At 42.4% G+C, this 10,691-nt stretch overlaps 1 pseudogene; it reads left to right on the plus strand.

Annotated features, from left to right (window-relative positions):
* The first annotated feature begins 2,150 nt into the window (after window positions 1-2,150).
* On the plus strand, window positions 2,151-6,540 carry LOC139785079 (uncharacterized; annotated as a pseudogene).
* The last annotated feature ends 4,151 nt before the right edge of the window (window positions 6,541-10,691 follow it).

A 10,691-nucleotide genomic window follows, 5' to 3' on the forward strand; every position in this document is an offset into this window, starting at 1 on the left:
TCTCCCGCGGCGCCCGAAAACGCGAACGCGGGTCCCCTCACCCCGCGGACCCCTCCCCCGCGGCGCCGGAAACGCGGTTCCCCCCTTCCCCCGGCCGCGGCGCGGCAAACAACGCGGTTCCCCCTTCCCCCCCCCCGCGGCGCCCAAAAACGCGAACGCGGGTCCCCTCACCCCGCGGACCCCTCCCCCGCGTCGCCGGAAACGCGGTTCCCCCCTCCCCCGCCCGCGGCGCGGCAAACAACGCGGTTCCCCCCTCCCCCTCCCCGCGGCGCCCGAAAACGCGGTTCCCCCCTCCCCTTCCCCGCGGCGCCCGAAAACGCGGTAACCCCCTCCCCCGCGGTATACCCCCCCCCCGACCCCCTCCCCCCCGCGGTATACCACCCGCCCCTCACCCCCCCTCGAGCACCACCACTTGGGTCAGAACGCCCATAGCTTACCTACTTGTCGGGCTATAATATGATCCGCAAGGAATAGAAGGTCATTGTAAAAGATCCAAGTAGACTGGTAGGTAGGCGTGTCAGCACCTGCTCCTGATCTTGGCATTGACATTGTGACCTTTTTTCTTTCCGTTCCAAACTTTTCACGGAGACGATGGAAAAGTTTTTCTGCTTGCAAACCTAAAAACAGAATGAAGTCAGACCATATAATTGTTTAATTTTCTATAATTAATTTACATTGAAATAATTATTTTAATATTATTTTAATAAAAAATTTTATTGTGAGAAGGCTTTGAACGAGCGATGTGCTCCCGCCCTTCTAGAGGGCAGTCCCCGGTTGGCGGCGCGGCTCGGCGCGCCACGCGTGCGTGTGAGCATCATGGGACTTTACTTGAGTCTCGATCACCGTCGTGTTCAGACGTGCGCGTTACGGTCTAAGAGTGTGATATACTTATATAGAATAAAGACAGTATTCAGGGTGTATAAAGAGCAACATATTGTTATATTTCCTGCCCATCTCACCACATTCCGAGACGTTCCCACATATATTTCCAATAGGTTATGGGCCCAGGGCACGATTTCCCTGCGTGAGGAACATAGCACGAACGTGTATACGAAGTGTGTGAGACACCGGCGAAGGGTATAGAAAGGGATAGAAGCATCGAGAAGATTAAAGGGTAAGTAAATAATATTCCTCGTTGCTGACGAGCAAAACGAGAGAATTCTCATCTAATAAGAACGTTCGTTCGATAAATGCTGTTACAAAGAGATAGATGTTTTTGCCTTCTTCTTAAGAGATAGAAATAGAGGTAATAGTGATAATATGAGAATTAGAGAATAGATGTATAAAGAGTAGATGTGAGAAATTAACTGAATTCCAAGAGAAATAGAGAATAGATGTGTGATAGAAAGAGATAGAAATATACCGCTTGGTAACAAGCTGGCGGGAAAAGCAACGTGCGCGTGCAAGTCCGATCGTAAATAGCGAGAGTCATTTTTTTTGGCGCGCGAAAGTCCGATCGTAAAAAGTGAGAGTCATTTTTGGCGCGAGGGACGTGTTGCCGGGCACGCGCTGACGCATGATCGATTGGAAAAACACAGCATCGATGCGACGCCATGACACATATGTATGTACATGCATGTGTATGGAATTTATATTCAAAATCGACATGCATCGGGTCAGTGATCAAGCATGACTTGCAGTGCGGTGTAGTTTGATCGCTGTTTAGGGAGGCCGCATAAATCTGTAAGGCTGGGGTCCCATGGAGCGGATTACGCGGAAGCGGAACGAGCGTATCAAAAGATCACGGGACCGTTTCGACGGAATCTTTGAAAGGGTTCTATCAGAATGATGCCGTGATTGGTGATACGCTCGTTCCGCTTCCGCGTAATCCGTTCTATGGGACCCCAGCCTAAGAGTCCCGTGCGCGTGCGTGATCAACCCGATATCCTATAGATCTTTTCAGCAGTGCTGGAGATCGCACGGGATAGTGGTGTGCGTGTGCGGATGGCTCTGCAGAGGCGTGTGGTTTCTGGCTTTCAGATCATTACGAATAGCAGTGCGTTCTGTATGGTCTTGTAAGCAATGAATATGTTTTGTTGTTGAGAAAAATTCGACGATAAAATTAAATTATTATATGTCAATATGAATGTTGGTTTATCTTGTCAAAAGAGGAATGCTAATGTTCAATCGACATTTAAATCCTGATTTAGATGGAAAAAGAGACAGAGAATCTTTCGGTGGAGGAAGAAAGTCAAGATGCGCTGGTCGACTACGACAGCGATAGCAGCGTGGTTACGGTGATAGAGAGAGAAAGAGACAGTGAGAAAATAATAAGAAAAGATGAAGGTAAGAGAGCTTTTTTTTAATAAAGCAATCTAGAAGGATAATATACATGTGCATTCAGAGAAAATAAAAACAGCAATTTAAAAATTTGTTTAGAAGAAAAAGAGAAAAAGAAGGAGACTGAAGTAAGTGTTACGTGCGAAACCAACAAAGGGAGGCCTCGCACTGCACCAGAACGCATCAAAATAAATTAATGCCAGCGTGAGCATCGTACCTTCAATTCGGCACATAAAATTGTTAACATAAATGAACGACGCGGAGTGTTTGTGACATTGTTACAACTCAAGTCTGGTTTTTAATAAATAATAAATGTGAAAACGATACAACATGTGTAAGAAGCGGGAAATATTTAGCGAATAATTCAACATGTACAAATATAGTCGTTTATTAAATGATCGTCGGAATGTCTAGAACGTACGAGACGCTCTCGAATAAATATCCGCGTTACCTGAATTGTCTCGCGTGATAATCTCGCTCTTTTCACGTGGGCCCTACGACCCCTTTACCCCGGGACGCCACCGAGCTGGGGGTATAAATACCGGCCCTGCGAAGCCGCAGATCAGATCTTCGGCAGATTCAGTTCGCGCAATTTCTATATCGCACTTCGCCGTCATAATTCAAAAGGAACTTAGCCGCGAGAGCATCACGTACCACAATTCGGACTTAGGCGCGAGAGCATCTCGTACCGCAATTCGGACTTAGCCGCGGGAGCAGTTATTTGTCAAAAGAACTTAGCCGCGGGCGCTTTTATCGCCGACCGAACTTAGCAGCTACCACGTGATTGCTGAGCCTTGTCTCCGAAAACTCGCGTATCGTTGTTGACTCGCCCGAAGAGTAGTGGCTGTAAAAAAGAAAAAGGTTAAAAAGTGCTTAACAATAAACACGCTGCATATTTTGTTTAAACAATTGCACTTTACTTAATTCTTACCTACCTTCAACTCGTATTCTCACCTGTCGATGCGCGCCTCCCTCAGGGCGTTCTCGTATGTCCTCACCTTAGATGCGCGCCTCCCTCAGGGCGTTCTCTAGTCTTTTCTAACCTCTCCTCCTTCAACATAAAAAGGGGAATTAAAATAAAGAACACCGACTATCGAGTTGCCGAATTCGTGCACAGTTAAGGAACACACACACACACACACACACATATACACCATTTCTACATTGGCTCGACGACACACACATCCATTCAGACAGGCCATCGTATCACAGAGGAAGTCGAGCTTTACACACCTTGCCGGGGTCAAACTAAAAGTTGTAACAAACAGATCACACGGTAAGTCTGACGTCATCAATGGTGCGGTCGAGGCGTTCGGGCCGGGCTCACCAATTAAAAAGGCTGCGTCGAGCCTACTATTCGGCTGGAGAATTCGATCCTAGGATTTTAAACCCCGTTCCATCTCAGCCCGAACCAACCGAACCTCTCGCAGACGTTCAGTCCGTTCGCGACTCACCCTCCACGGCTCCGGCCGTCGAAACGCGGCCACTACCTAAAATTCGGGAAAACGTAGCATTAACTCGGAAAATTCGCCTCATCCTCCGAGACTATACCGCGACTCAAAATTCGACTTACCTTCGAGTTCCCCTTGACAGAGCTCACTAGTTTTAAATTTTCGATGCGCGACACCCATCCCGACGTTCCGATTTGAAAAATTCGGATCGTAACATAAGGGGTGCAATCCCAAAGCAAAAACCGAAGGTTGTGAAAAACGTAGATGTGACCGGAGAATGGCTAGAGAATCGTCCTGTACTACCCATAGGAACTAAACTGCTATATGAAAAACAAGAACAAATGGTTGCAAAAATTGATACGACGCTAAAAATGTTAGAAAAAGTTATGACTAAAGCAACCTCGATGATGGAAAACATGGTGGAAGTTTCCCGTTTAAACCTAGAGAAAGAGAAAGTGAAGCTTAGACGGTTAGAGGTAAGCAATAAAGATACCCAAAGTTCAGTAGAGAACAGTAAACAAACGGTTAAAGAATTAGAAGTAGAGCCCAAAAAGAGAAGATTAGATGAAATAACAGTCTGTTCAGCCGAAAAGGATAGAAGTTTAGAGACAATGAAAAGAGCTGTATAATTAGAATTAAACAGCCAAAGGTTGCATATTAGAAGAGAATATAAGCTGACGCAAAAATCCAACTTTGATCTTTGGATGGATTATTTAAAATCTGAGTTAATGAACAACGATTTGTTAGATGTAATAGATTCAAACATTGAAAGTCCAGAAAATCTCTCCGAATTGAAAGTTGCTAAGAGAAAAAGTCTAGTTAGAGATACAATAATCAATCATTTAGATGAAAACTATCATAAAAGGATTTTACATGAAAAAGATCCGACAGAAATTTTAGAGAAACTAAGAGGATATAAAAAGAGTGAAATAAATGTTACTCATGCATCAGTACGATCTAGACTCTACCAAATTAAAATGAGAAAAGATGAAAAAGTAAGTAATTTTTGCGAACGCTTTGATTCAATAATTAGAGAATATGAATCATGTGAAGATGCGGTACCTCTAACAGAACAAGAGATTAGATCTGCATTCTATCAGGCTGTGTCAATTAATGTACCGGAGCTGAGGAATGTAGATTTAATTAGAAGACAAACTAACCTTAAAGAAATGAACATAGATGAAATAAAGTCTTTTATGATGCAGTTAGAAGCAGAGATGAAGAGCGAGAGTAGAGAAAAACTAGAGAAACCCGAAATAAGGGTACAGAGGGCTGCCGTAGAAGAAGTGAAATGCTATAGATGCAACAGGATGGGCCATATGGCAAAAGACTGCCCGTTAGTAGAAACAGGGTCCTGGTTTTGTTACTACTGCCAGGAGGTACGGGGTCACAAGGGTGATAATTGTCCAAGTGCCAAAGCCCAGGCGAGCAGAGCTAGAGGAAAAAGGTATTTAAATAAAACCGTTAATAAAAATATAAAGAACAAGGGTAGATTTGTGCAAAAAGGCACAAAAAGAGTAGATAACCAAGGGAAAATAACCAAAATACAACCAGCTAAGAAACCTACACCAACGAAAACAGCAAAAGAAGGAAAATCAGAAGAAGGTAAATTACGCATGGTTAAATTAATAGAAGATAGAGAAAATCCGAAAGAGTTAGTCAATTTCATTGTAGATTCGGGTGCAACGGATCATATTGTGAATAAGAATATAATTCTGTCAAATTTTGAAAAATGTAATAATAGAGTTATTAAATGCGCGAATAAGAATGAGCTTGCAGACATTTCAATAGATGGTAAAGGAGATCTTTTGTTGTTAACAAATGAGAAAGAAAAGAAAGTCATTAAATTAACAAATGTAATTGCAACGAAGGAAGTATCCGAAAATTTACTATCTCTAAGAAAGTTGGCTGATGCAGGGTTCAGTATTTATTTAGATGATAAATTGTTCAAGGTTTATAATAAACTGACAAATAAAATAGTTTTTGAAGGAATTTATGAGAAACCAAATTGGATTATACAATTTGAGGTCAAAAATAATAATTTAGAGGATAATGATAATGTAGAATGTGCTGTGTACAGATGTAGAGCAGAAATTGTTCCACATAGTGAGCTTCCTGAACAATCGCAAGCAAACATTCAGACCAATGAATTATCAATTTCGGAGGGAGAGTTAGATGAGAGGGATAATGTTGGCTCTGCGATTGGGAGGGAGAATGAAGAAGAGCTCACAAATGTGAACGAAAATATAGAACACAACAATGCTGAACTCGAGCAAGTCATTAAGTTAGAGGATATACAGACAATAGAGAATATAGAAGAAATGTGTGAAAGCTCAGTAATTGAAAAAGTAAAGAAATTAGAGAAAATAAATGAGGCGATGTTATGGCATGTTAGATTAGGTCATGCGTCGTTAAATTATCTAAGACAGCTACAAAAAGTAGAAAAGAGATTAGAGACAGTTAAGTTTGATAACTCCATATTAGAGTGTGAAGTCTGTATAATGGCAAAGATAGCAAAACTGCCGTTTAAAGAAAACAGAAATAGAGCACAGAGACCACTACAGGTAATACATACGGACATCATGGGGCCAATAAAACCTACATCCTATCCAGGACAAAAGAGGTTTATAATTACTTTTATAGACGACTATTCTAGATTAGCGAAAGCCTACTCTCTGAAGACGAAAGATGAATCGGGAGAGGCTCTAGAGAAATATCTAATATTCGCCAGAAATCTACTAGGAAAAGAAGAAAAGCTGTGCTACGTGAAGTCAGACCAAGGCAAGGAATTCACGGAAGGTACATTTAGAGAGGTGTTGAAAAGAGAAAAGATAGAAGCCATATTTGCACCACCGTACACTCCGGAGCACAATGGAGTTGCAGAAAGGTTCAACAGAACGTTGCAAGCGAAAGTAAGAACCTATATGTTCGACTCGGAATTACCTAAGAGTATGGGGAGTTGGCAGTTGACGCTGCTGTGCATGCGTACAACAGATCTCCACACAAAACTATAGAATATGAGATCCCGTTGAAGATGTTTTCATCAGAAACGAGCTGTCATTTTGAGCAAATAAGGAGATTTGGATGCATTGGATATACAAGAGTACCAAAGCCTACGTCGAAATTCGACAAGAGAGCTATTAGAGGTGTGCTGGTAGGATATACTGACACTGGATATATACTCTGGCATCCTAGCACAAGAAAATTTATAGTCCCGACACATCCGATTCAATGAAAAAGTAACATATAAAGATGTATATAAAAACAGTCAAATAGAAGATGAAAAAGACTCGAATAAAAATTGGATGAAAGAATTCGTAGAAGACGAGGAAAAGGGAGAACAAAAACTAGAGATTTCTGAGAAAAGGAAAAGAGGTCGACCGAGAAAACAAACAACACAACTAGACGAACAGAAACAGAAGGTCGAACGAAAGGAAAGTGAAACTCCAATGACTAGAAGTAAAACCAAAAGAAAACTAGAAGATAATGGAGACACTAACGTGCGGAGAGTAATAGAAGATATTAGCTTTGCTAATTATACTACTGTGAAAAATATTCAACAGAATATAGAGAATGAAGATTAATTGAGTCGATGTCTTCTGGCATCATTACATAGAGAGCCCTCAACATATGAAGAGGCGATGACAAGCAGCGAAAGAGAAAACTGGAAAAATGCTGTAATAGAAGAACTTGAGTCTATGCAGATCAATCAAGTATGGACGCTTGTTGATAGACCGACAGAGATGTTAGATGGTAGACGACCTTGCGACCGCTCTCTCCGAGGGCGATCGTGCGCCGACAAGGGTCACCACGCGTGGTCCTCGAGCGGACGGTGATCCCGCCGAGCGTCGCAAGCGAGAGCGACACGCCTTACGCGCGGGTGGGTGAGCCACTGCGGGACATACCCGCCATCTCGCCAGGCGGCTCGACCGCGGCCGGGCCCAGCGAGGAGTCCACAGGAAGCCAGGCGATCACGATCCAGCCGCCCATAGTGTGGGTGCCCACACCCGTGGGGGAAGTTGACCAGCCGTCAGACGACTTCCTCAGCCCGTCCAGCGGCGAGGAAGAGACGGAATGAGGTGACGACGAGGCGCGCGATAGATCGTGGGCCGCGATTATTTCGTTTGTTTTGTTCTTTATTTCGCGGCGATAAGTATATTTTTTAGGATTATTTTGTGTTGAGCCACTCTTGCGACAAACTCGGTTATAGAATCCCGAGGTTAGAAATTAAGGTAGCTAGTAAGTCTTGCGTGCCCATATGGCAATATTTACCTTTAGCGTACGTAGCCGATACGGCATAAATAGAGTAAGCTTATAATGACAGATCGCCGACAATAAAGTTTATTACGTGTCTCGCGTAGTAGCGGATATCGCGAGCGTATAACACAACGACAGTTATCGGAGATACATAACAATCGGGAACTCCCGCGTGATCGCGCGTTAAACACTCGCTTAACAATAGTGAGAGATAATTAATTATCGTAATAACAATCCGTGATAGTGAAATAGAACGATGGCGACTTAGTGCGTATCGAGTATATTACCATCGTGGACATTGGGTCTCGCGACTACGAGATATTGTACGAACATCGTCATTAGTGATATTTAATCCACCGGGATCAATAAAATCGGCGTTTGCGGAAAGTTGTTGCAAATAAAGCGCGACTCACACCGAAGTGTGGCGACTCCATTGTGAAGCACTTTTATGAATTGTGAAGCGATCTGTAGAGCTGAAATAACGATCTGGAATTAAAGAATAGTGAATTCTAAAACAAAGTCTCAAGATTAATTATATAATTAGTGATACTTACCTTCTACTTACCTTGTCCCTTGGCGATGATTCCTCGTTGTCCAGCGGCGATCCGGTATGCGATGTAAAGCGAGGATCCGGAGACGACTAGCAGCAGCGACGATCCATCCTGGGCAGGGCCTGCAACAGAAGAAAAATATTAGCACATAATTAGTATAAATTATCGAGACGTACCTTTATCCAGTATGCGAATAGGCGAGGATCTGGAGACGGGAAACAGCAACGGTGATCCAGCAAGGACATCAATTTGAAACTAAGGAACGACATTAGCGTCTTGGCGAGAAACAGGGCGTTGGTGCGAAATAACCTTCTCGGTAGTCAGAGGTCAAACCGAGTGGCGACCGTTAGATAGGAAAATAACCGCGTGGATCGGGCTTACCTTGTGCCGTCCGGTCACAACCTAACATCATAGATTCAAGATGGGTATTTAAAAGAAAATTAGAAGCAGATGGATCAACCAGATATAAAGCGAGACTAGTGATAAGAGGATGTAAAGACAAGAATGTGTATGATCTGAAAGAGACATATGCACCGGTTTCGAGATTGTCATTGGTTAGATCTATACTGGTGATGATAAACAAGTATAATTTATATACATGTCAGTTAGATGTAAAGACTGCATTCCTGAATGGAATTCTAGAAGAAGAAGAAATATATATGGAAATTCCAGACGGAGTAGATGTGGATGAAAACACTAAGAAGATCAAAGTATGTAAATTGAATAGAGCTTTATACGAATTGAAGATAAGTCCGAAAAGATGGAATAAGAGATTTTCAGAAGAGGCTAAGAAACTTGGATTAGAGAACGACCTACATGAGCCATGCCTGTTCACGTGGAGGAAAGAGGGCAAAATAGTAATCGTACTGCTTTACGTAGATGATATGTTGGTTGCAAGTAATGACCAGGAGAAATTAGAAGAAATCAAAAAGAAGTTGATTGAAACATTTGAGACAAAGGATCTTGGAGAACCTAAGAACTTTCTGGGGATAACAATAGAGCGAAACAAAGAAGAAAGATATATGTACATCCATCAGACGCGATATACTGAGAGCATATTAGAAAACTTCCATATAAATGAATGCAAGCCTCAGAGTACTCCTATGGTTACCAGAAAAGTGAGCAACAAAAACAAAAAGAGTAGATTGGAAGAAAAGAGTATTGGAAAAGAAATTAGAAAAGTACCTTATAGAGAAGCGATAGGAAGCTTAATGTATTTGGCAAATGCTACACGACCTGATATAGCTTTTGCAGTAAACTATTTAGCTAGAAGACAATTAGAGCCCACTGAAAAAGACTGGCAAGATGTTAAAAGAGTCTTCAGATATCTCAGAGGAACTGCGAATCGAGGATTAATATTTAGAGGTAAAACAGATGAGTTAGAGTCATTAACAGATGCAAGTTTTAGAGATTGCATTGATTCTACGTCCACTGGAGGATATATAATCAGATTATTTGGAGATGTGATAGCATGGAGAAGTCATAAACAGACATATGTTACACTCTCTACATGTCAAGCAGAGTATTTAGCAATGAGTGAAGCCTGTCAAGAAGTAATCTCATTAGACAAGTCGCTCAGGTATGTTATTGGAAGAACACTCTTGCCTACAACAATCTGGTGTGACAACAGAGCAGCAGGAAACTGCACTAAGAAGGATGGAAGTCACAAACTTAAAATGTTTGATAACAACTTAGAGGAAATAAAGAAAAACTTAGAAGAGAGAGAAGAAACTGGAAACAGAAAACATATGGCTGACATTCATGGAGATTTTATCAAACAGTGTGTTGATCAAGGGAAGGTGAAAGTCGAATGGATTGAGACCAAAGAGAATTTGGCGGACATTATGACAAAACCTTTACCTTTAGAAGCATTCGCATATCTAAGAGATAAAATAATGAATATAGAGTTGGAACAGAATTAGAGATTAATTTTACTCGATAACTAATCCCTGTTATGTTTCAGATAAAAAGGAAACTTAGAGAGGAACCATGGATTGCTCGCACAAAGGGAGGGAGTATTGTGAGAAGGCTTTGAACGAGCGATGTGCTCCCGCCCTTCTAGAGGGCAGTCCCCGGTTGGCGGCGCGGCTCGGCGCGCCACGCGTGCGTGTGAGCATCATAGGACTTCACTTGAGTCTCGATCACCGTCGTG

Source organism: Temnothorax nylanderi, unplaced genomic scaffold (genome assembly GCF_030848795.1).
Source record: "Temnothorax nylanderi isolate EJ_2023f unplaced genomic scaffold, tnyl_v1.0 TNYL_tig0734_pilon, whole genome shotgun sequence".
Classification (NCBI taxonomy): domain Eukaryota; kingdom Metazoa; phylum Arthropoda; class Insecta; order Hymenoptera; family Formicidae; genus Temnothorax; species Temnothorax nylanderi.